Below are 25677 nucleotides of genomic sequence, written 5' to 3' on the forward strand. Positions count from 1 at the left end.
CCCCTCCTCCCTCACCCCAGCCGGCTCCGGAGGCGATTCCCCTCTAGTGACTGAGACGATCGCATCTGGGCGAGCGGCGCTTCGCCTCGCTCGCGTCTTTGTCTCCTCCTCCTCCTCCTCCTGCGAGGCTCTGGGGCCGCGCGCAGGGTCTGCAGCAGCCGCCGCAGCCGCCGGAGCCCAGCGGGGCTCTGCACGGCCGCCCGGGGCCGCACCCTCGCTCGGCGGAGGCGCCGGAGGACGCCGGCGAGCCCCGCGAGCCCCCGCGAGCCCCCGCGAGCCCCCGCGAGCCAGCCCCGCACCGCCCGCGTCCCGCGCTCCGCCGCCGCCGCGACCCGGCACGAGCCCTCCCGGCCGCGGCTTGGGGTGGGCGGCCCGGCCCGGCCAGCCGCGGGGTGGGGAGCGCGGCCGCCGCAGTTCTGGCAGCTGCACACCCCCAGGCAGACGCATCCAACGCCTCCTCCCTGCGCCAGGAGGATGGAGCAGCCGCCCCGGCCCGGGACTGGCGCAAGGTAAGGTGCAGCCGCCTGTTGCTTTTCGCAAAGCGCGGTGTCGTCCCTCTGCCCGGGTGCCTAGGCCGCCCCTTCCGTAACAAGTAGAGGGGAACTCCTATCACCCCAGGTCAGAGCCGTGCCCACACCCCCGGGCCCCTGGGCGCAGACCCTGGAAGAGACCTCTCCTGGCGAGTGGGAGTCGACCCCTCCGTTCGCGTGCAGCCGGCTGCCATGCAATAGTCTGCAAACTTTTGTGCCCCCCTCCCTGCGCGGTGCTCACCTCGTGCCGAGCAAGTTGCACGTCTAGTTCTCGCGTGCGCCCTTCCCCCAGTCTACCCCACTACCACCCCCTGACGTTTGCATCTGCCCATCTCTCTCTCGGGTGTTCTTGCCAGTCGACTTTTCCACTCCCTGCAGCTCCCGCTGGAGACGCGAGGCTTTGGGACCCAGCAATGCTTATCCTGCCCGTGGGGGTTGGAGAGGAGCGGAGAGAATGAAATAGGAGGGGTGGGAGGTGGGACGTTTTGGGGTGGGGAGGCTGCGGCTAGCCTTGGGGCTCTGTCTAGCACGGCGGGAGTCGGTCCATCCTTGCGAATGCCACCCCCAACTCGGTAATGAAACCCTTGGAGTGGCTTGCGGCTGTGTGCCGCGGGAACGGCAAGTGCAGATCCGGGTGGGTGAAGTAAGTCATTCGGGGAGGGAAATGTTGCTGGAGGGGTGGGGGAGGAAAGCGAGGGTCGGGGGTACACCTGGTTGAAAGGGTACCATTGGGCTCTGCTTTTAAAGTGGGCGAGGGGCCAACCCTGAGCCGTCACCTGACGAGGAGGAAAAGGGATTTGAGCCCCGGGGGCTCCGGCCCGGGTGTGTAAATACAGACGGGGGAGGGGCTGGGCACCTGGGGAGGCGCAGGGAGGCAGCATGGAGCCCAGGAATGCCAGCGCCCGAGGGGGACTGGGGAAGGCCGGCTTCTGGGTGCCTGGGATGGGGCGATCTTCCTTCCTCTCCAGGAGAAACAAACCTCCCGGCGAGATTCTGAATGCGTTAGCATCTTAGGCGGTGACTGAGTGGTCGCATCCTGGACCAGGGATGCCTTCCCTGGCTCTAAGAGGACCTTAGTCCCCTCTCTCGCCCGCACCCACTTATGCACCCTTCGATCTCCGCAGCCAGGTCCGTAGACCCACGCCCACCTTCCCTGCCGGGCGCTCGAGAATCAAAGAGGTCTGCACAGCCGCAGGGTGGGAAGGGGATTCCTGGCCCCCAGGGGAGGCGTGCGCTGGTAGGGGGGAGTCCCCAGCGCCCCGCGAGTAGGCAGGGGTTCGAACCGTTTGGAGGAGAGCACAGGGGCGGAGGCTGCCGCGGGAGCCACCTTCCTCCCCCACCCCCCGCCCCTCCGCCAATCGCACCTGGGCGGAGCGAGGGAGTGGGGGAGCCCCACGCTGCTCCCGCAGGCTCCAGGAGCGCAGAGCCGGCGGGCGTGCGGAGCAGGGCGAGGGGGTGTGGGCATCGGGTGAGGGGACACTTGGCTTCAAGGCCCGGGCCCCCTGGGCAGCGGTGGGTCTGTCCGCGTTCTGCCCCTAGATAGATCCTTCTGGTTGTTCCAGACGCTTTGCGGGAAGCGCAGGAAGGCGAGGAAGGCGAGGTTCTTTGCCCCTTTGCACCCCAGCAATCCGGAAGGCAAGACCGCCTGCGGGAGGGGGCCTAGACTGCTGTGGCAAAGAACGGGCGGCCCCCGGGCTCCGGCGTCCAGGTGGGGAGCACACGGGGCTACCGAAGGCCCGGAAGCACCTCTTTTAACCCTTCCCTCTCGGAAGAGGTGCACGCCCCTCTCCCAGCAGCGCCTTTGGCTGGGAGTCCGGTCCCGCTTCCCACTGGCCCACAGGAGAATTTGGAGGTTGCGTGGGTCTGGAGCTGTTTCAACCCCCTGGCCCTGCCTGCTCCGGCCTCCCACGTGCAGGCTTTTTGGGGCACAGCCGTCTCTGCGGGTTGCCCTGTATAAGTCTGCTGCTCCTCCGTAACCAGCTGGCAGAAAGCAGAGCTCAGTGCAGTCCCCTTTCCTGGGCCCCACGCCTGGGCCAGACCCTTGCGGAAGAGACCGTGGACTCTTCAGGGCCCCGGGGAGGAATCCTGAGGTCGGTCCCTCCCATCCTGGGGCACCCCTGGAGCAGCGAGCTCCCAGAGCCCCAAGGAGCGGGAACGGGGATTCCCTCAGCGCAGACTCCGGGTGCAGCTCCTGAGCACAAAGGCCACACCCTCACAGGCCAGGCGACGTGGGGATAGAGCGTGGGCTTCGGCCGAACTACCTGGACACCTGAGGTAGGATCCCAGAATTAAGTCCCTCACCCCGGGAAGAGTTAGCTTCCAACACCCTTGGGCCCATTTCCTTCTGGATGCTTATTACCTAGGTTTGTGCTCAGGCCACTTCCCTTTGCATGTAGAAACAGGTTGGAACATGTCCCTGGGGAACTCTTGAAGGAAGACTTCAAATCCACACCAGAGTTTCCCTCCCACCATTGCTGAGCTCTCGGGGAAACAGGTAGTAATGACAATCAGCGCTAGTATTTATTGAACTCTTACTCTGTGCCAGGCAAGCACTCTTCTTGATATTTCGAGTGAACTGTTTTAGTTATACTCTTCACAACCACCTTGGACGACTAAGTTATTTTTTTCCCCATTTTATGGGTAAGAAAACTAAGCCATGGGGAAATGAAGTTATTGGCTCTTTGTCATCCAGCAGTAAGTGGTGAAGCTAGTTAGTTCTTGTGGGTGGAGAACACTGGGTGTGCTCCCAGCCCCCAGCCCTATTTGGCGGTAGAGACCTTTTGTCCACAAGAAAGTATGGGTGAGGGTGAGGTGAGGTGAGGTGAGCCCTTTACTCCAAATCCTAGAAACATACTATATACGTGCCAGTCCTTGCTATGGTCCTGGGAAACTGAAGGTGCATATCCCCCCTCTGAGAAGTCTGTTGAGGTGCATCTGGGTAGGATGAGATCTTGGTTTTGGAATTAAATTTAGGAAACTGGCTGCTGTCAATGGACTTCTTTTCTGGACCTTTTGGTAGACATTCCTTTTTTAAATATGAGGAGAAATGGCAAGGAGGGAATTCAAAGGTGAGCAGAGATTCTATAGTCACAAACTACACAAGCTGTATTTTGCAAATGAGTCCCTTCCTAGTGATTGAATCACAGAATATTAGAGCTAAAGGGATCTCAGCACTGGTCCCAATCCAGAGGCAGGGAAGATACTGGGCCATGCGCTCTAGGCTCAATGTGAGGTTCCTAGCATAGCTAGTACTAGAAGCACTGTCTTCTGACTCTTAGTCAAAAGAAAGTATGTTAGTGCATAAATAGATTATGTCGTCTGCTATTGTTTTACAGCCTCTTAAAATCAATTAGGGAAAAACTGTTTATCAAAAAACTTCAGTTTTTCATAAATGCCTCAATCGGCATAACTAGGAAAAGTATCCTATGACGGATAAATCAGCACAAATGTGCCTCACTTGCAAAAAATTGCAACCCAGTACTTATACACCTTCAGATCAACAGGATCTAACTAACCATGCAGACCTTTAGATGACTCTAAATAAAATTAAATGGGTTTTCAATCATTTTAGCGGTCTTTTTGTCAAGTTGAGTAGCTCTGTCTGGCTTCACCCCCAAGTATTCGGGAAGATAAGAGAAATCCTCTTGAATACAGTGAAATGATTTGATATTATTTCTTCTGGATTTCTGACCCTTGGGTCCAACCTAGCTGATGCAAATCTGAGGCAAAACAGTATATTTCCCGTGCACATACTTGGGACTTATGAAGGGGAAAATAGTTATTTGCCACTTTCTCACCCACTGATCCCCTATAACAAAGGGACCTTCTCCAGCAGGTTAGGGATTTCATATACCCCTAGGCATTCTTGTAGGACAGAATTCTGGTTTCTAAGAACATCCCATGTCTTTTATCTGAAGCTATAGTATCAGGATGTCCTGCCCCCAGAGACAAATCAAGAAAAAGTCAGCTGGAGTAAACAGAGAGGGGGACTGGGAAAAGCCTGTTTCTTAGAATCACATGAGGGGTAAGAATTATAGGCAGACAGATGGTAGAAACTTGGTGCCTTTTATGTTGCCTGGAGTAGGATTTCCATCCCTGATGTTGTGACAAGCCAGGACAGAAGCCCTCAGGCAGTAACTGGGGGTGGAGGAAGAAAAGATGAGGGTGGGGGAACAGTGCTATCAAGAACCTGGGGTAGGGATCCATGGAGGCTTGGCTTAGGGGTGACAATGGAATGGCTATGGTTAGCCTACACTAAGAGATACTCTTCCCCCTTCCCTGCCTCCCCACCACCTCAGTTTGGCCATATGTGTTGGGTTGACTGATCTAAACCCCAGAGTCCCCAGTTATCTCAAGGGAAGCATTCACTTTCTAGAGAATTTATTAGAAATGAATATTGTTTTATGTAAGTCAGGAAAAAAAATACACAGTTACCCTAATCTTCAGGGAGAACTATGAAAAAATCAAATTATCCCAGAAGAGTAACCTTCTGAAGGTAAGGATGCTGGTTTAGTTAGATTATAGCAATGTGAGAGCAAAAAAAGATGTAACACTGAAATCAAGTATGACAAAATCCAAAAGAAAGAGTCTCTCCTTGAGGGACCACAGAAAGAAGAATCCTTTTTGATCTGGGCAGACATCCTGGTTCCCAACTCCTAGCTTTTCAGGGACAATGGGAGACTTACCTGGAGCCTCACCCTGTTTATGTGGTGGGCACGGTGGGCATCCTGTCTACCTATTTTGCTGTGGCTCCTAGGTGGTATAGTGTTAAAGGGCCCACACAGCATTTCTGCTGGGACAATTCTTTTTGCATGTATTTATCTTAAACCATATAAACTGATATCAGTTTGTTGGCAGAATAATGATTCCTGTTAAACAGCATGTTCTGGGGAAAAGGTTGTGAAAAAAATGAAGCCCTTTGTTCAGAATACAATGAGTAAACGCATTTATGCAATACATAGCATGAATTAAACTTCTCAGTTTGGGTTAGATATTTTGGTTAGAAAACAAAAACATAAGCAAGGACCAGAGCATCTGAACTTGACCTACTTTTAGTAGCAAGAGAAGCCACATAAGTTTCTGTGGAGTTTGAAGAAGGTTGGCAGGGGGAAAAAAAAGAATCAATAGAACCTGAGAAGCTTTACTAACCTCACCAATTTTGTTTTAAATAAATATCTAATATCTTAATTTATGTTTAAATTTGAATACTCCATATGATCAATAATATTTAATATTTAATAATATTTAATTTAATATTTTAACTGCAGATTGTGACTTTGATGAGCTTTATTCTACAAGTGGCTGGGAACCATGATGGAAGCTCTTATAGTCTGACATACATATTAGTATATAATTATACATGTTACATAAAAAGCCAGTGAATTAATACCTTGCAACATGACCTATGAAATGGCCATTGTATGTGAGAATGAAGTCTGAGGTCTTCTCAAGAGCTAGCAGGCTTGGAATGCATTATTTTCTCAAAGGAGATGAATTTATCATAAAGGCTATATAATTCATTTAAAATAAACAAACGAACAAATATTGAAAAAGAACCACCCAGATCAGTGAGATTTATAAAATTTGTGGTTTCAATTTATCCTGAGTTCTCTGAGCTGATTTTTATGTTAACTATCCAATGCAAGTATCACTATACTTTCAGACAGCTTTTTTTTTTTTTTAAAGACCTGTGCCTTTTCTTAGAAGTCAGAAACAAATACAAAAAAATAAAATATTGTGAGCCATGATCAGACACAGAATAATACCTGACAAGGCTAAGTATGTTTTCAAATGCAGATTAGTTTCTTTGTTTCTCTCTCTTTTCTTTCACTCTTCCCTTTTTTCCTTTCTTCCTTTCTCTTGTAGGCCATTGATATAATTTTCAGTCTACATGTGAGTATTTAATACCTTGCTGGGAGAGTTGTCTATTTCAGGACAAATATTTCCCCTGGTGAGGGCAGAGAGGAGGTACAGTGCACTTGTATGTTTGTCCAAAGCTAAAGCACAAAGGTCAGGAAGTCACACCAGCTTTCCCTCTAGTGTAACCTTTCCGATTTAGAAAAAGCAATGCTGGGATAGGCCTGCTTACAGAGGGCTCACCTTGTTAGCAGTGACACAGCAGTATACTTTCCTTTTGCTACTTTGGGAATTCATGCACTGAGAAGAATCCTGGTCCAGTCCTCTGACCTTCCCTAGGCATCTCTGGACATCAGGGATTATCAAGCAGGAATGCTTTCTGTCCTCCTACAAATTATATTTTAAGCTTGTGTTGGCAAAGGTGGGTACCCTCCTACCATGGAATGTTTGTTATCATTGTTCAGGTGGTTAGTCTGTTTTTTGGTTACTTCTTAGAAACACGTCCTGTAGACAAAATTAATTCCCTTCCCTAATGCAAGGTATAGGGTTAAACCCTGGTGCCCAAAGCATCTATTGCAAAACCCAAGAAAGGACGATGACTGATAGCCACCCAGGTCAAGAGGGCTGAGAGAGAGGTAGTCGAGCTGCAGCAGAAGGAGGCGTAGGAGAGAGAGGGGGTAAAAGAGGCAGGCCAAGAGGGTAAACAGACCACCTGAAGGAAGAGAACCCAGCCATCAGTACAGAAAGATTAAATGAGATTGATAGCAAACCAGACCTGAAGGATAAGATTAAAAAGGCATAAAAATAAGAAGATAAAGCTAATGGAAGTGTTAAAGAGCTGAAGAAGTACACAAGGAAAAATAATACACCCAAATAATTCCTCAAGGTCTAGGTCAACACAAAGGCAGGCTAGCATCTCAGCCAGCGGGCATGCCTCATACTCACATCCCCCTGTTCCTTGTTAATGTGGCTCCTCAATCACCAGGCCGAGGGTGCTTCATCTCATTGATGCCTTACGGCCCTTTGGCAGTCTGCCAAGCTTAGGGCCCCCAGAATTATGTATTTAATGCTTAAAATGTAACACAGATGATTATAACACTACACGCATACACACACACACACACACCATTGTGACATACTAATGTACGTGTAACCCCAAGATCTATTGGTAGGACGGATGGATGGCTACCATCTCTCCTAAGTAGGGATCAGCAGCAATGCTGCTTTGAGATAACAGCTCCAGCTGTGTCCTGATAGGAGAATATCTGATTTATATCAGTGGCAAGATTGCTCGGACTGCTACTACATGTCAGGTTTGCAGCCTGCATTCATAATGGAATGAAATACTAAATGGCTGTTCAACGTTAGTAAACAAAGTTGTGGCTTTTTTTCTATTGATAAATGCCCTAGGCGTCTGTGACCCCAAGGACCCTGAACCCATATACTTTAGTATCTGCAACTAACACTGCAGCTGTGCATTGGAACAGATGTGGGCAAATTGTAAGAGGGTCCTCCGAACTGCTTTTATCTCTCTGGGACCTCTCTCTCTGTCTCTCTCTCTCTCTGGACCAATTTTCACTTTTCTGGCCCAAGGAACTGGCTTTACCCCACCTATTCCTAGGGATTATGGTTGTAGAGATGGGTGGGCATCAGCAAATAAAGAAGACCTTTATTGGAAAGAGAGTCATATGTCAGGGGCATGGGCAGGCTATGGGATGCCTTTGTAAGAACTAGAAAATGGGCTTCCTTGGAGCAGCAGCAGCCTCTGGCTCCTGGCTAGATGAATACTGGCCTGTATTTCGGTCCGGATGGCTGCCTTGGCTACATGCCCTGTAGGTTTCAGGCTAGTTCACCTGAAGTAAGGTTGAATTATCAGACTACATTGCATTTCAGCCTGAAAGTTTTAAGTTCCTCCTCCAGTGATTTTTTTCCTCCTAAAGTAGAGCTGCCACAATGGCTTTGAAAGTTTCACTTCCTTTCCCTACCCACTTCTGGTTTTCAGGAAATGGCTTTAGTGCAGGCAGGTGGATGGAGAGCCATGGGACAGGGTCCAGATCTGGAGAATTCTTAAGCTGAATAATAAGGCTGTGAGTGATAGAGAGGGGACTGTGGTCGTATAGGGTTTTCTAAATAGATGGTTCATATTGTCCTATGTTGTGAGGTGACAGGATGTCCCTGATCTTGGAGATCACCATGTTTCTGCTTGTTCTCTTTGGTGAAATAGAGCCTGCTTAGTAGAAAAAGCTCTCCTAAGAAAACCTTTGACTTTTCAGCAGGGAGGCAGTATTTCAGAAAACATCCTTTTTATATGCAGGTAGAGTATTCTCCTGGGAACCAGGCAACCTCATTCTACTTCTAGCGTGGCCTTAACCAGCTTGGTATCTTTGGGCTGGGTAAGTTCACTGTCCTCTGCTCTATTTCCCCAGTAAACAGGAGGCTTTCTAGAGCTCCTACCAGCTCTGTGGTCCATAATGTCAAGGGTGCATCTGGCATTTGTTTTATTTACACTCCATATGATGACTTTCCTATTCAGGTGGTTCAAGCTCACTTATTTGCTTAGGCCTTCCACCCCTGACATACCCCAGAACCAGTACTGATAGGGAGGCACTCTACAGTCCCGGGGGTCTGCTGACACCCAGAGCACTTCCAGGAGCCCAGAATAAGGGGATGGTGGTGATTGTCAGGAGTAGTGGTAGAGGGAAGTATAGCAGCGTAAAAGGATAGAGTTGGAAAAGGGTAGAAGCATTGATAAGTTTCCTTGCAGCAATAACTGTCACTCAGGAAAGTTGTAGGAAAGATGAAGGAGGGTTCCTGAAGTTTTGAGTATGTGCCAATCTTTGTAACCATATGCTGTATCACTTCCTGCTAAAAACTTTCAAATTACCCCTTGTTGCATTGAGGAAGTTACTTCCTTAGTATGGTTTGAGAGCTCCCTCCTCACCTGGTCCTGCCTGTCTCTTCCTCAGTCACTTTCCTGGGCACATCCTGTGCCCTGGTGTGTTCTAGCTGAGGTGGTAATACTGGGTAGTACCGCCAATTGGTCACATTTCCTCTTTCCAGCTCTGCGTTCAATGATAGTGATATCATGCTGGTAGCTAAAATTCCCTATGGTAGGACTACTGACACCAGAGCAACTCACAGACACTACAAAGCAGCGTTTTTCATCCCCAGGGAATCTGTTGTTAAAATTTACCAGCACATACCACTGCCCCTACCCCCACTCCACCAGCAGCCTTGCAGTTCCTGCCACAGAACATGCCATTGCCTATTCTTGACAGTTCACCTGACTGATTCTCCCTCCTTTCCCTCTCTCTTTCCTTTCTTCCATCTCTCCTTTCCTTCTGTCTTTCCACCCACCCATCTATCCGGAGGTAGCCAGACTTGGTTCTAATTCCCCTTCTGCAACTTCATAGCAGACCAAGAAAATTTCCTAACCTTTAACATGCCTCCATTTTCTCTATGGGAACTGTTGTGAGGGTTCAATGACTTTGTATGTATGAGGTGCTTGGAACAGTGTCTGGCACGTGATAAGTACTATTTAATTCTTTGTTTTTAGTATTGATCAAAACATTGTTCATTGCCTCCTGTGTGCCCAACACTGAATACGAACAAATGAAAACAGGTTTAATAAAATAAACATAAAATATTCTAGAGCCGGTTAGTTTTTCCAGGAATACCAAGAGCTGACTTCATGGAGCCAGGGGCATTCGAAATGAATCCTGAAAGATTGATCCCATACACCCACCAAACTGGCAAGACAGACTGAGGCATTGCAGAGGAAGGAAGTCACGTGAGCATGGGCACGGAAGGGAGAACAGCATGACCTGCTAGGATTTTGTGTAGCTGAGCATGAACCCATGGAGGGAGAAGGAGTCTTTGATCATGTTTGGGTTATAGGTGATCCACAGGGAATTGAGCTACAGTCTCCTCTTAGCTCTGTTCTTTTGCCTTTGTGTGAGGATGGATCTGAGCTTTGTTTGGTTTTCCCCAAAAAAAAGTCAAGAATCCAGATTTTTTATGTGAAAGCTCCTGACGTTTAATGGTTGAACTAATTCAATTAAAAACAGAACAAAACAAAACACAGAACACATCCGCAGGCTCTACCCAGCCTCCTGCAGAAGAATGGAGATCTAGTTCCCAAGCTGGTATGAAGATGATAAAATCTGCACTTGGAATTCCTGATTTTGAATAGGGTTCTGTCATTAGCTGTGTGACCAAAGGTGAGAGTCCCTTCCACTCTCTGAGCCCCTGGTGCCTGCCAAATGGCTGTCATATTTCTTGTCCTATGTAACTTGCTGTGAGGAGCCTTTTGGACTATGGAAATAAAAGCCCCTGCAAAGAACCAGACCCGCATTAGACATATTCCCAGACCCTCTGTGCTGTGGCAAAGCCATACACAATTCGGTACAGCCCCAAGAGTGAGTCAAGTCACCCAAAGGTACCTGAATGTCCTTACCTGCCTTTTCAATTTTGACACTAGATGGGGGAAGAGAAATGTAGGAGTGTTTTATTCCCTTCGTTCTATGAAAAACGTGAGGGAGCTTGACATTCCATTTTGGAAGTGTGTATGTCAGAGATACAGCTAAAAGTTATTGATTGCTTCTGCATGGATTCCGGACCATGGGGAAAGGCGCGTTCCACCTCTGTGCTATGTGCTGGTTGTTTCTTTGAGGTAGCAGAGGCTTGTCTGGAAGGAAGTCAGCTGCACACAATTTTCATCAGAGGATTTCTGGAATTTCTTCTCATCGATCCCTGTCCATTCCAGGCTGGCTTTGAACAAGCTTTTAAGGAAATGATCAAACCTTGGAAGAGTCAAATCCTTTCCTGTTGAGGGATGGGGCTGAATGGATGTTGGCTTTCCCACAGCAGAGGAGCCAACATGCAGCTAGCCTACTTCCTCAGGCCTGGTTAGGAGTACTCTGTGAATGCAGCTTTTTGAAAGCCTCAGGCCTGGTATAATACATTGAATCTTGCTGTTATTCTGATTTTGTGTTATTTTTATTTGTTTTGCTGTGTTGGCTGATTGAACTTGATCATAAGATGCTTCGAAGAGGCAGGCAGGCTTTGAAGTAAGGACACCTGATTTTTAAAAGCATAACATTTCTGGATTTTGATTTCACTGTAGAGATTTTAATGATTTCTGCTTTAGATGCTGACCTGAGCCTCAAAACTTATTTTACTCTCCTCTAAACCCCAAACCACCTGGGTCCTCAGGACTGAGGTGTATGATGTTACTGTGGTTCTCACCCTCTGTTGGTGTCTGGGGTCCCTGCAGAGGCCAAATCACGGAGGAACCAAAGTCGTATTCTTCTGAGATGGATTTGAAACCACTTAGGTCTATTGAATCAACATTATAGGTGACACAGCACATTTGATATTAAAGCAGTATTGAAGCCCCGACCCCTAATGTGACTGTGCTTGGAGATAGGGGCTCTGGGAGGTAATTTGGTTTAGGTGAGGTCAGGAAGGTGGGCCCTTCGTCATGGGATCAGTGCCCTTGTAAGAAGAGATCCCAGAGAGTTTGCCTCTTCTCTTTCCATCCACATCCCCTGAAGAATGGTCTCATAAGGATACAGGAAGAACAAGGCCATCTACAACCCAAGGAGAGATCTCTCACAAGATATTGGCCATGCTGGCACCTTGCCTGTGGTATTTTGTTACTGCAGCCCAAGATGCTTAATATGGGAGGTTACTATAGGTTAGTCTGGGCACCTAGCCACCTTGTGAAACATTTCTTTGAGCAAAGACGTGCCTGTGTTTATACCACTGTCTGTAATGTTCACCACCAGCCTGGCACATAGTAGGCATTCATTAACAACTTGTCAAATGAACGAACACTAATGAACAGACTGACAAAACATCCCATTTATAAACATTTGGAAAACAATTCACTTGAGTATTGGGGATTTTCTGCAGTCACGGTTTGAGATGAAGGAAAAATAAATTCTTTTAGAGTATACAGTGTGTGTGGGGCGTGTGTGTATGTATATACCAAGCTGTTAACAGCTTGCACTTTTTTACTAGCCCACCCCATGGAGACATAATGATAGTAAAATAAATACAGTCAGCATGCTTTCCTATTTACCCAGCATGCAAGCAAGTGACTATTTCCAAGCATTTGCAATTTCATCAAGGTCTCCTAGAACCATTCCCCATAAAGAGATGCGGAGTTGGGCTGCTGACCTACCAAAACCTAATTATCTGAAATTTAGTAAAATAAAAAAAAAGTCCTCTCTTTATAAGAAAGTCACAGAACCTCAATATTGAAAAGGATTTCTGATGTCCCTTTGGACTTCAGATTCCCCAATGGGCAAGTAGCCATGGAAGGATGTGATCTTCCTGACAAAATGGTGGCTTCAGGGTTCTTTCTTTCTTGTTCCTCTGAGAAATCCCTCAGGTACCGTGGGGTGTTTGCTCCATAGCTTTTGCCATTTGAGAATGGAGAAGCTATTTCCTCAAGATGCTATTCATCTTTATTCATATCTGGGTGCAGATGAGTTCAGAATGTGTGGGTGTGGGATTTGAAGAGTGAAGTGCTTAGGTAACAGTTGGCGTGCCAGTTGTGTAATGAAGAAAATGTATTGACAATATTAAATTGTGGGCTGAATCTGGCTTTTGGTGTTAAAAAAAAGAGAACAAAATTTCCCCAAGTGACAGCATTGTTTTTATGCCAGGGGTGTTTCTAAATGTTGGGACAACAGCGTTGAGAAACATGGGTCTTCACTGAGTGTCGCTTTCTTCTGCCGTGCCTGATTTTAGCCTAGAAGCCCCACATAGCTTTCTTTGAAACTGGAAGGTGTTGCAGTGTTTCTAAATATACATTCATATTGTACTTAACTGAGGGAAATAGATTCAGTAATAACAGGCAAGATTTTAATTCACTTTGCATATTGCAGGTGGAAGAGCCAACCAATTTCTAGAAAAATTAATGGTAATTTATTGAGTCACTCACTAAGAAGTTACAGTTTGCTTCCCAATCTCCAAAACCTCTAACTCATCATCAACCTCTAGGTCTTTAACAGGTGAAAGTGTGCACTTTTGCTTCTTATTAAAAAGTCATGTTCTTTATCTTTTCTTGATGCCGATCACAGTAGAGTCTAATACAGAGAAATCTTTCTCCTTGGTTAAGGGTAGAGTTGAAGAGGTGACTGAACATGACTGTGACCAGTTAACATTTGTGCATTCCATCTGTAACAGATGTTTCTAGCAAATGCACATGGATGTTCAGGGTCCTGGCAATGCCTAGTTCAGGGGTTTTTAACCATTTTTCTCATTATATATCCTTTTGGAAGTCTGGTAAAACCTATGTGCTCTTTCTTACTTTCTAATGTAAAATTAACATTTTTAGTTTGTCTAGATTAAATCTAAAAATATTTTAAATATAAAAAATAAATAAGATTACCAAGAACCACCACCACAGCAAAAATACCCATGAAACGTGTGGATTCTCAGGGATTCTTGGAATCTCTGTCACACTGTATTTAGAGTATAATGCATGACCTATATCACTGCCTGATCTGTCATCAGTATTTAAAAAAAAAACATTTCAAATAATACTCTTCAATAGTTAGCTTTACCATCAGATGTGTTTGAACTTGCCTGCTGTAGACTTGCAGCCCACACCTGTCAAATTTCAAAAGACAGTGCTAATTTATGGAGAATTAAACATTCTCATTTAGAATGTCCACTTTTGCAAAACTATAACAAATAATTTAAATGGTTGACTTCTATTTATCCGTGAAGAATAAATAAGTGTAGATAGGGACGGCCATTAAGTAACCCAGATATCTGGATCACTGGGTGAGAAGACGCACCTTTTCCCTATTGTGGCTGAATGACTACCAGGTGAGAAGTTGACCAATAATTGTCTCTCTGTATTAGGAATGGCTATGCTCAGGAGGAATTAACTATTATGACTTTAAAGTTGTGCCATGCAAGGATGTCTGGGTGGCTCAGTGGTTAAGTGTCTGCCTTCAGCTCAAGATGTGAGCCTGGGGTCCTGGGATAGAGTCACACATCGGGCTCTCTGTGGGGAGCCTGCTTCTCCCTCTGCCTATGTCTCTGACTCTCTATGTCTGTCATGAATAATAAATAAAATTTTAAAAATAAAGTTGTGATATGCACAAATGATATTTCAGGATTTCTGAACAATTGTATTGCCATATATATATAGCTGTGATTTTTATTGGTATTGCCACAGATACTAATGGCAGTAGTGTAGTCTGTTGCTTGTCTATAAAATTGAAGAAAACAAAATTGAAGAAAATGCCAAATTTCAGTTGTTGATCAGTGGGGACAAAAAAAAGGCAGAAAAGACCTTCTACAGTTATGGATTCCCTGCTTTGTGGTCTTGGCTTCTCAGTGGGGACCGTGGACCCCAAGTCAAAAACCTCTGTCTCAAGGGGTGAGTCAATGTCTGATAACATGAAAAATAACCATGAAAGCAGTTTTCAGACAGAAAACCCACAGTAGGGGTTAGGAAAGAATATCACCACCTGGTAATTTATTTAACCAACATGCCAGAATTTGACATGGTTGGCTTAGTAACTAGTCTCTTTGGAGAGAGATGCTGTAGCCTTTATTCAGTAGAGTATTGGGTCTTCTTTGAGAGCCAGTGGCATAATGTGTATGGTCTCATTAGTGTGAATTATTAAACTGTTTAAGGGTGGGTCTGGAGTTTTGAAGTAAGCCAAAGTCACTTGAAGTAAGGCTGCTGAATGTAGAGGGTGATCGGGTATGTAAACACCAGACTGGCAGTTGAAAATTTGGAGGCTTCTTTTCAGAAGAGACTCATCATCTATTCTGGAAGCTGCCCCATCGTGGTAGAGGCAAGATAGGGATGAGATCTGGAAAAGATTGAATTTCCAAAATGATAGCATCCTAGGAATCAGCCTTCAGTCCCCAGGGTGACTAATTTATAGAGGAAAGCTCTTTTCCCTCTATAAAGTAATGTACCAAGATGGTTTCAAAATATTTAATGACAACATTCAATAGTCACATTCTGTACCATCTTGAATGGAACTGTGCTCTCCAATAGAAATATAATGCTAGCCACTTACAGAATTTAAAATTTTCCAGTAGCCACATTAAATGTGTAAAAAGAGAAAGGTGAAATTAAGTTTAATAATGTTTTTCACTTAACCCAGTATATCCAAGATTGCTATTTTAACTTGTGATTAAGTTAAAATTTATTGATTTTTTTTTCATTCCAAGCCTATGAAATCTAATGTGTATTTTATACAGCAAATTGCACTTTGGACACTGAATTTTCACCAGAAATCTGACCTATGTTCAGATTTCAAAAAACTGACAATTGAAAAAGCAGGTTCACATATCCATGTTGTTTCAAATACACTTAAATGTTTTCTAATAACTGGTGTATTGGGTTTTAAATTTAATCACAAATAAAATGAAAAATTTAGTTCCTCAATCATGGGAGCCACATTTCAGGTCCTCAGTAGCCACTGGTAACTAGTGATCACTGTATCCGGTTGTGTGAGTCTAGATTATATGGGGAAATAATGGGAGCAGGATCCATAGACACAGTGTGGACATTTAAACTCTTGGGAGATGCTCATCCTTCCAGTTTTTCTTACCTTTCTGTGTATAAAATAGTTATTTTGGTCTTTTAGTTAATCTAGTATTTTCCCCAAATCTCCCCATCTTCTCCTTAGAATCCATTTATATGACCCTCCAAAGGGCCTTTTCTTTCTTTTTTTTTTTTTTCAAAGAGCCTTTCCTTATGAGTATTTACCATTTACATCCGAGAGAGCCATATGGTCTCTGCTTCATAGATGGGAGGTTTGGGGATGAGTGGAGATGATTGGATGAAGACAAGAAGCTAATACCCCCACTCCAGGTTCTTATAACAAAGCACTTAGCCACAGGAGCAAAGTTTCCTGACTCTTGCCCCCCCCCCCCCCCCATGCATCTCCAGTTCTGATTCTGAAGACTTGGGGTGGAGCTCGGGAAACTGCATTTTCATTATCTTCCTTGCTGTCCATACAATCCCCTCCCAGGTGATTCAGCCCAGCCTAATCTAGTAACTACTGCCCTGAGCACCCCTGCACTGTATTATTTTTGCTAGTGGTTCATAAAGTGTGTTCTGAGGACCCCCTTCATCAGAATAGCCTGTGTTTTGTTGAACTGAAGAGTTCTAAGCCCTGCCCCAAACCAGCAAAGTCAGAATAGCTGCATCTGTGGTGCTAAGAATCTGCAGTTTTAACAAGCTCCTTGACTAATTCTTGTGCCTAGTGACTTTAAAAGGCAGTGCTTTAGGGATCCCTGGGTGGCGCAGTGGTTTAGCGCCTGCCTTTGGCCCAGGGTGTGATCCTGGAGACGAAGGATCGAATCCCATGTCGGGCTCCCGGTGCATGGAGCCTGCTTCTCTCTCTGCCTATGTCTCTGCCTCTCTCTCTCTGTGTGACTATCATAAATAAAAAAAAATAGAAGGCAGTGCTTTATGCAGACACCTCCTCAATTTGGACATATGAGATTCTTTGATCCCACCTTTTCTCATTCATTCTTTTCCCCCATGTCTGATTTTTAGAACTCCACTGTCACATTTATCCCACCTCCCCTGTGTTCAGGTCATTTAACAAATATGCATTTGTTCCAGGGACTGGGGATGCAAAGATATAGATTGTGAGATTCTGTCTGAGAGCTGTGGACAGAAGAGGGAGAAACAGACCTGTGGAAGCCTGAGCTCATGAAGTGATGAGCTGCCCCTGAGGAACTGAAGTTGTAGATGAACCTTCTGGTTTGCCACCAACTAGCAGTGTGACCTTGGACAACCCACCCAGCATCTCTGGGCCTCAGTCTCCTTCGGGCAAACATAGAGGGATATGAAACATCAAGAATTCTGTGATCCAATATACATATCTTACAGGCCACAAAGAGTGATCTTCTGGAGGACACGTTGATTCCTCTCAGCAGTGTCAAGAGTTTGCCTGAGTAGCATTTTCCTGAGCCTGTTTTCAATCTTGCCTACTGAGGGCCTGGGAAATGAATAGAGAAGCAATCAATCTGGTGTCAGGGGACTGGAGATAGCAGCTGTGCCTCTCAGGCATTGCAGGTCTTGTCATTTGTTTGGAAGTTGTCCCTGGCTTGGCCCGACAACCGTGATACTTTTCTTGTTTCCTTAGTTCTTAAGAAGGCCTTTTATGCCAGCTCTGTCTACACGCATGCACGACACACACACAGCAGTATGACCATCTCTATTCAGTATTTCCCCAAGAAGCCCACTGTGGTATGGGAGATAGTTTTAGATGTGCATACATTTGTTTGGGGTATTTTTGTGTGCTTTGATAGGTATTAGAAAAATACAGTAAGCATAGCAAAACTCTTTTTATGGATGCTATTTCTTAGGATAATCGTTTAAATAAATCAATTGAATTGAAGTAAAAGATTGCATAAATGCTAACACAGACAGAACCTGGATTAACAGAATTCTTGAAGGTAGTATGTGATCGACTAGTATGTGGGCAGTGCTAACTTGATGGCGCTGATGAGACTTAACAAATTGAGGAGAGTCTCCTACCAGGTGAGACCTCAAACACAGAAGTGTTCTTATTCTTCACTGGTTTGGTATTTCAGCCTAAATATTATTCCTTGTGGGAACATTGATGTTGGTCATGTTAGGTACTTAGAATGAGAGGCTTTAACCTGCAGGTAAATTAAAATGAAAGGAAATTCCGTAAAGCAGCTGGCCCAGTACTCTACAAAAATGTCAGTGTCATAAAGGGCCAAAAATAAACAAATAAACATGGCTGGGGGACCATTCTAGATTAAAGGAGACTCAACAAAGATGACCACAAAATATAATGCGTGATACTTGATTAGACCCTGGATCAAAAATAAGATGTTATAAAGGACATTTGGGGACATTTAAGGGATTTGAAACTAACTGCTTATTAGAAAACTGTAGAGTTATAAATTTTACATTTCCTGAGTGTGATAATTGCAGTATAGGCAGCTATTCTTGGTCTAAGGAGATTTATGCTGAAGTATTTAGGAATGAAATATATTAATGTCTGCAATTAACTCTCAAATAATTTAAGCCAAATATACATACTCAGTTGTTTACCTAATGCCCATATATACATATACATACATACATAGACATACACCACACACATGCCTGTGCATACATGTAGCCACGCATGCACACATTCACATATGTACAAGAAGAGGGGAAACAAATGTGACAGAATATTTATGTTTTAAAAAGATTTTTTTTATTTATTTGAGAGACAGAGAGAGAGAATGGAATGGGTGGAGGGAGAGGGAGGGAATCTGAAGCATACTCCCTTGCTGAGCATTGAACCTGTTGTGGGGTTCAGTCTCCCGACCCTGAGATCATGACCTAAGCTGAAATCAAGAGTCTGATGCTTAACCCACTGAACCACCCCAGTGCCCTGTGACAGCATATTTACAGCTGGTCAGACTACAGTGTTCACTGTGCAATTCTTGCACCTTTCTGGAGGCTTACACCTTAGAAATTTTCAAAATAAAAAGCTGCCAAAAAAGATTAGACTTGCTGAGGTAGAGAAATCTCAAGATGATGTACAATTTTCATTGTGCCGCCGATCAAGAAGTGGGTGTTGGAGGGTTGGATAACATTTTTCCCGAGCTTCCTAAGGAGTGTGCCTACCTTGCTGTGGAGAACCAAAATCGCCCTGCAACTATTCCACTGCTAAGGTTCCCTCCACCAAGGAACCATAAGACATACAGTCAATCTCTCATCAGCAGACGGTTCATGATGACTGCATGGATTCTTGCTTGCATAAGCTTCGCTGTTACAGCTGATAAAACAGCACTCTTGGACACAGAATAGCCTCTGCTCCTGTAGAATGAGATTTTTGTGAAGTCAAAAGTCTTTCAGATAATGTTTCTTGAGTGCCTACTATGCTCCAGGCCTTGTTCCCAGGGGCTGGTGGAGGGTGGTTAAAATTCTGCTTCTCATGGATATCATGTTCTGGGATGGGTGGGGGGTAGCCAGGCGAGTAGTGCAAACAAATTGGGGGATTTCAAAAATTGTTTCATCTTATCAAGAAAAAGAAAATTATGAGAGTAACATGACAGGGAGTGATGAAGCCGGGTGAGGTAGAATGGTCGTGAAAGGCTTCTCTGAAGAGGTGGCCCATCATTGGGATCATGACAGGGAGTATTTTATGTCATACATCTGTGCCATTTATTCCTCATTCTTGCAGCCTCTGAGTTTGATGTTGAGGTCAAGGGTCTTCTGAAACCTGACTCTTCTTCTGGGTTGCCACAAGGTCAGTGTCTCTGGCTCTGGTCCCTGCCAAGTGGCCAGAATGAAGCCAACCCTTGCCTGTGCTCTTGCTTGTGGGTGTCCTCATTCCCTTATTGGTGAGTGCAGGTGTCCTCTGTACACTTTTCATCTGTATAGTGGGCTTTTTAAAAGGTTGACTCCAAAAGCCACAGAAAGCCCATCATCTGGTCATAGTGACACATGGTGATGAAAGTGACTTATTGTCCCCAAATAATCCTGCAGAGGAAGCCTTCCAGCCAGCAGTTTTCAATAATGCCACATTGGCACCCCTCTGAATTACTGTCTTCTTTTGCTAATTCAATATGACAGGTTTCTAAAGTAATTTGAGCACATGTAAAAGCAGTGTCAGAGAGAGTATTCAAACTTGCTTGAAGGAAGGTGGTGGAAAGAACTTACATTGCATTCTCCTTGAAACACTAATCAAGATCCATTTGGATTCATTTCCTAGAGGCATTAAATATGCTTAAGTTTTGTCTTTTCTTTTCCAGTCACCTTTTTAGTTTCATCTGATAACCATATTCTGTCTTCAGTGCTTGAATTTGCCTCAGAGTGTAGAGACAGTCAGCTGATTCTTTAGACCAGAGGCCGCCAAAGATAGGAAGTGAAGACAATATTCCTTTGCATTTAGAGAAATTGTAATGTTTAAAATTCCGGCCAAAATTATGCCCCTCGTTGGAAGTCACTCAGGACACAGGCCAGCAGGTAAAAAGGATCCTGTGTGGGATTCAGCATATCATTTTTCCTTCTCTTTCCCATTTCCACCTGGGTGAACCAAAGCTGGCCTTCCAGATGGCAGGGTGTGGGCCAGGCAGCATGGCATAGTATAAGACATACAGGATTTGGACTCCGAGAACCTGGTGTGAGCCCCAGCCCCCACCACTTATGACTGGGAACTTGGCTCAAAGCCTGGCCCATTGTAAACACTCAACAAATATGAGCCCCGTTTCCTCCTCCTCCCCTTCCTCCTCTTCTGCATGGTCATCTGCTTCCAAGTAGGGAGGCCCTTCCTACCTCTCCAACTCCAACCCATCTCTTACCATCCTTTCCAAAGCTCCCCTCATTTGAGCTGGCCTTTTTGCCATTTGTAGGACATGCTTCAAGGTTGCTGAACGGCACTTCCATCTGCTTGACATGCCCCTCCCTCAGACCACCCCATTGCTTGCTATTCACTTCTTTCAGTTCTCAGCTTGCGGAGTGTCACCCCTAAAAGCAGCCTCCTTGTTTCTAAGATATCACCCCAGGGGATTTTCTTCATGGCTTCTCGCACTATCTTATCTAGAAGATTCATTTGTGTTTGATGTTTATTGCCTGTGTCTCGCTCTGAGCCCTGAGCTCCATGGGAGCAGATGCCTTGACTGTTGTGGGCATAGCAGCACCTGGTACATACTGGTCACTCAGTATATAGTTACTGCATGAAAGTCAGTGAGGACTCCCTGAGAACTGGAGCAGCCTCACAGGGCTATTCTGAAGATCAGATGCTACAGGTTTCTGAGAATCCTTGAGAAATTTGACACCATGCACATAAACTTATTATTATTAAGCCTTCTCCACCTAATCCTTGAAGTACCCCTTCCACTGCCCCAGCCGGAAGTGTCCTTTTCATATTCTAACAGCCTTTCTGTAAAGATCTGGTGTTTGTGACATCGGCAAGAGTTTCACATGAAACCTAGAGGAATTCAAAGCAAGAGGAAAAAAAAAAATTCCTCCAGCTTGGAAATTGGTACTCAGTGAACAGTTTACAGGTGTAAGCTTCAATCCTTTAGAGTGCGCAGAGCGTGCAGCATTCAAACAATGGCCAGCAGCAGAGGGAGACAGTATTAAGAATTCAAGTTACACACAGCTTCCCTGGGCTGAGTTTAGCTTAAAGCAAATGGCATCATATGCCTGGTTTTGGGGAGGCAGGAAATAAATGCAGAGATTTCAGCTTGGAGGAAAGCTCAGTGGCGCCATGGCCCCTCTTTGTTCCTTGCATTCTTTTAAGACATCAGCCATCAGCACAGTGATGAGGAGGACAGTGTTGATAATGAGCTGCAGAGTACATCTTGCCTGTGTATGGTATAAGGTTTTTTTTTTTTTTTTTTCATCTATCTACCTTTGTGGAAAATTTTCAACCTTTACTATTTATAACCTTTTCAGGCTTCAATCAAGATGTAGTATGTTGGCTTTGAAAGAGCTTGATTTAAATTGTGGAAGGAAAGGAAGGGGCTTCAGAAATCTCAATCCATTATTCATGATGTTTAGAAAGATGGGTTTTTGAAAGTGTGAAAACCATCCTGATAGAGACTGAATCAGGAAGTGAACAATGTTGATTTCACAGCGAAATCCCCTCTCTCTGCCACTTTGTAGACACAATATACAGGGATGCTTGCCTTTTCCCCTCCCGACACTCTTTCCATTAAACATTCCATTAGGACATTAAAAGGGCTTCTTTAAGGTTTTTTTTTTTTTTTTAAGATTTTTATTTACTTATTCATGAGAGTCAGAGAAGGAGGCAGAGACATAGGCAGAGGAAGAGGCAGGCTCTCTGTGAAGAGCCCGATGTGGGACTCGATCCCAGGACTCCATGATCACACCCTGAGCTGAAGGCAGACGTTCAACTGCTGAGTCACTCAGGCATCCCAAAAGGGCTTCTTTAAGTTTCAGTGGAAATTGAAATCTCCAGTTTAAGAAACTGAAACTAAATCTTGAATACTGTTGGGAAAAAAATACTTCACCTGTGCCTGTTCTCCCTGTTTCTCAAAGTGTGAGGATTTTGGTAAGCTAAGTCAGAATAGGAGATGGAATATCTAGTTTGTTTCCTCCTTTCCCTTCCCTTCCCCAGAAGATCAGAATCCTACCCTCACCTCCTAGGATGTGGGGTCTTATTCTCCCAAGAGAAACCCTCACCCAAATGCTCATATCAACTGGATACATATATCAAGGACTTTGATGCTTGATGAAAAATATTTCAATTATGTTATTTTTAATTTGAATGACTTGAAGAATGGACACGAAATTTGTGATATAGACCATGCCTTAAATCAGAAAACTATTTATAAGAAAGACCAATTATAACGACTGCCTAGAATCTCTTAAACTTGCATCTCTCCCTTAAAACAACTCACAAATGAGAGGGAGACATTTTTTTATTTGAAAAGCTGAAGATTTCTTGTAGGGAGCTTTATTTAAAGAGGAGAGGTGAATTAAGTAGCACAAGAGAAATCACAAATTAAGTGCAGCCCTGAAATAGACTCATTCGGAGGATTAATTTTGTTCTTCTTTTTTTTGTGTTTATAATTGAAGCCACTTATGTTTTCAAGAAAAGAATTAGAAATAGAAGGTAGATCTTAGATTTCTAAAGGGTTTCATATTGTATCATCTGACTTAGGGCCGGGCTGTCCTACGTGGGGCCAACCACCAGACGTAATTTTATTAGAGTTTCATGCAAGTGGTTCTTTTGTTTGTTTGCTTATGTTTGAGGATGGGAAGCTTCTACTGGCTTTTGTGGAGAGACTAACATTTGAGCTCTCGCACTGAAAGAGAACCCTTCGCCCCTCTGACTTTTCTATATTGTTTCTTTGGGAATATAGCTCAGAATCTTTTGCTTGGAATACTATGTCAACAAAGATAAGGGAATTTGACCTATATCTTCACATTCCCCAAATTAAAATTTAATCCAAACTCTGAATTTTAATTTTGTGATGTTTGACCCTTTGTCTAATGTCATATATTACATTGTGTTTTTCTTTTTTTACATTGTGTTTGAAGGAGAATTTCCTTAAATTCTTTTATGACTTTACACCTGTATCCAAATTTGCTCCTACTCTATCCTCTTCCTTTATCTCAGTCCTTCATACTACTTTATATTACCACTAGATTCATTTTCCCAAAATGCCACTTTGATTTGGTTACCCCCTTGCTTAAAACATTTGGTGACTCGTGGGTGTCAATAAAGTCAAACTTCTTAACCTGTCTTTCACGGTTATGCATAGATAGCACCATTCTCTTTCCCTTAGTATGTGTTCCATGGTGCATCTTAGGGCTCATGTTGGACATGACTATTTAATACTGCATTTTCTACACCCCTGATATAGTCTCCACTGAAGATTTTCTTTCTCCTCTTCCTTTTATTCATCCAATGTCATTGCATCCTTTTTTTTTTTAAAGATTTTATGCTTTTATTTTAGATAGATAGATAGATGATAGATAGATAGATAGATAGATAGATAGATAGATAGATAGATAGAGCAGAGGGGCAGAAGGGCAGGGAGAGGGACAGGCAGACATTGCACTGAGTGCGGGCGCAACGCAGGCTCGTTCTCAGGACCCTGAGACCATGACCTGAGTTGAAATCAAGAGTCAGACTCTCAACTCCCTGAGCTATCCAGGTGCCCCTCATTGCATCTTTTGACGCTTGGGTCAAACACTAAGGCAGATGTTTGCCTTGAGCATCTCTGATTAAAGTAATCCCTCCCTTTTAATAAGCTTCTATCTCTTGAATTGATTTGCTCTATGTTTTTTGCCTTTTATAAGCTGTGTCCAAGTTATGTCTTAAGTCCCAAGATCATGTCTTATAACTTTGTGGACCCCTATTCACTGCCTAGCTTGCCATCTTACACATTATAAATATTCAGTCTAGGGATGCCTGGGTGGCTCAGTGGTTGAGCATCTGCCTTTGGCTCAGGGATCAAGTCCCACATTGGGCTGCCTGTGGGGAGCCTGCTTCTTCCTCTGCCTGTGTCTTGGCCACTCTCTCTGTGTCTCTCATGAATAAATAAATAAAATCTTAAAATAAATAAATAAATATTCAGTCAATATCTGTTATTTACTCTGAAGAGTGAGATCATGCTCTTTCTCATTAACACAAAGGCTGGGTAGCTCCATTTCTATGGGCATCAAATAGGCTTTTCTGCTGAGCCTCAGCAACTGTAGCATGTCACTTTATTTCCAAGATACAGGCTGTTGTATTCCAGGGCCTGTACGGTTCATGAATGAAGAGTGTAAAACATATTTAGAAGGCCACACTTAGATCTGGAAGTGAGGAGAGAGGGGTCACTCAGCTCACCCCATCAGTGGCATGTCTAGGGTGGGACAGAGGGAGTGGCATACCCTGGGATCAGCCAATAAGCAGGTGCACAGAGGATTTAAAACTGTCATAAACCAACTGAGTGCAGGGTGCTTGGGTGGCTCAGTTGATTAAGTGTCTGCCTTGGTCTCAGGTCATGATCTCAGGGTCCTAGGATCCTGGCATAGAGCCTGGCATCAGGCTCTCTGCTCAGCAGGGAGTCTGCTTCTCCCTCTCCCTCTGCCCCTCCCTCCTGCTTGTGCTTAAGCTCTCTCTCTTACTCTGTCTCAAATAAATAAATAAAATCATTTAAAAAAACCCTACTGAGTGGTTTTGATTCTTATTATCACCAAACACTAGCACATCTAAACAACGTCAGTGATAAAATACTCTTTCTTCCCAAAAACACGTGTTCCTGTGCTTACTGTTCAATTTTAATAATATATGTAAAGTGCAAATTAGCATATTATTATTATTATCTTGTAAATGCTGAATTACTCATGGATGTTAATTTGGAGAAGTCCCCAGTATGCTGACTAGCACACATGGCCTCAGGTGTCCACTTAATAAAAATGACTTAACAGATCTGGGATCCTTCCCTTGCTTCAGGCACAGCTTGTGTCCCCAGCCCCTAGGGTATCATGTATTCTTGCATTTAAATAGTAGAATTGGAATTAGCAGTGGAGAAGAATGATCATAAAAGGAATAGATCTTGAGTTACATTAATTCTTTCATCCTATATGATCACTTGTGGTTTTTGTTTGTTGGTTTGTTTTTAGCATTTGGATACTCCAGAGTACATGATTTTGTTTGATCAGTGCATATTGAAGTGCATCTTTACGTGAAATAAATATATTTGTCCCATTTCATAATTATCCCTGAAAATCTTTTTTTCATGCAGAAAAGAAAGAGTACGATAAAAATGATTTAGTCCAAGAGTCCTATATACTGAG

At 44.4% G+C, this 25677-nt stretch overlaps 1 protein-coding gene across 6 annotated transcripts in view; it reads left to right on the forward strand.

The window, feature by feature from the left end:
- The first annotated feature begins 333 nt into the window (after nucleotides 1-333).
- Nucleotides 334-25677, forward strand: part of LRRC3B (leucine rich repeat containing 3B) — an 85607-nt gene continuing 60263 nt past the window's right edge. For 3 of the 6 annotated variants that reach the window (XM_077865452.1, XM_077865451.1, XM_077865450.1), the window contains exon 1: nucleotides 334-509. The gene's annotated coding sequence lies outside the window, so the exon portion shown is untranslated. Of the gene's footprint in view, nucleotides 510-1040; nucleotides 1174-2036; nucleotides 2805-25677 lie in introns of those variants that run through there. The other 3 variants (XM_077865453.1, XM_077865454.1, XM_077865455.1) reach the window with 3 other exon arrangements.

Source organism: Canis aureus, chromosome 22, assembly GCF_053574225.1.
Source record: "Canis aureus isolate CA01 chromosome 22, VMU_Caureus_v.1.0, whole genome shotgun sequence".
NCBI classification, from domain to species: domain Eukaryota; kingdom Metazoa; phylum Chordata; class Mammalia; order Carnivora; family Canidae; genus Canis; species Canis aureus.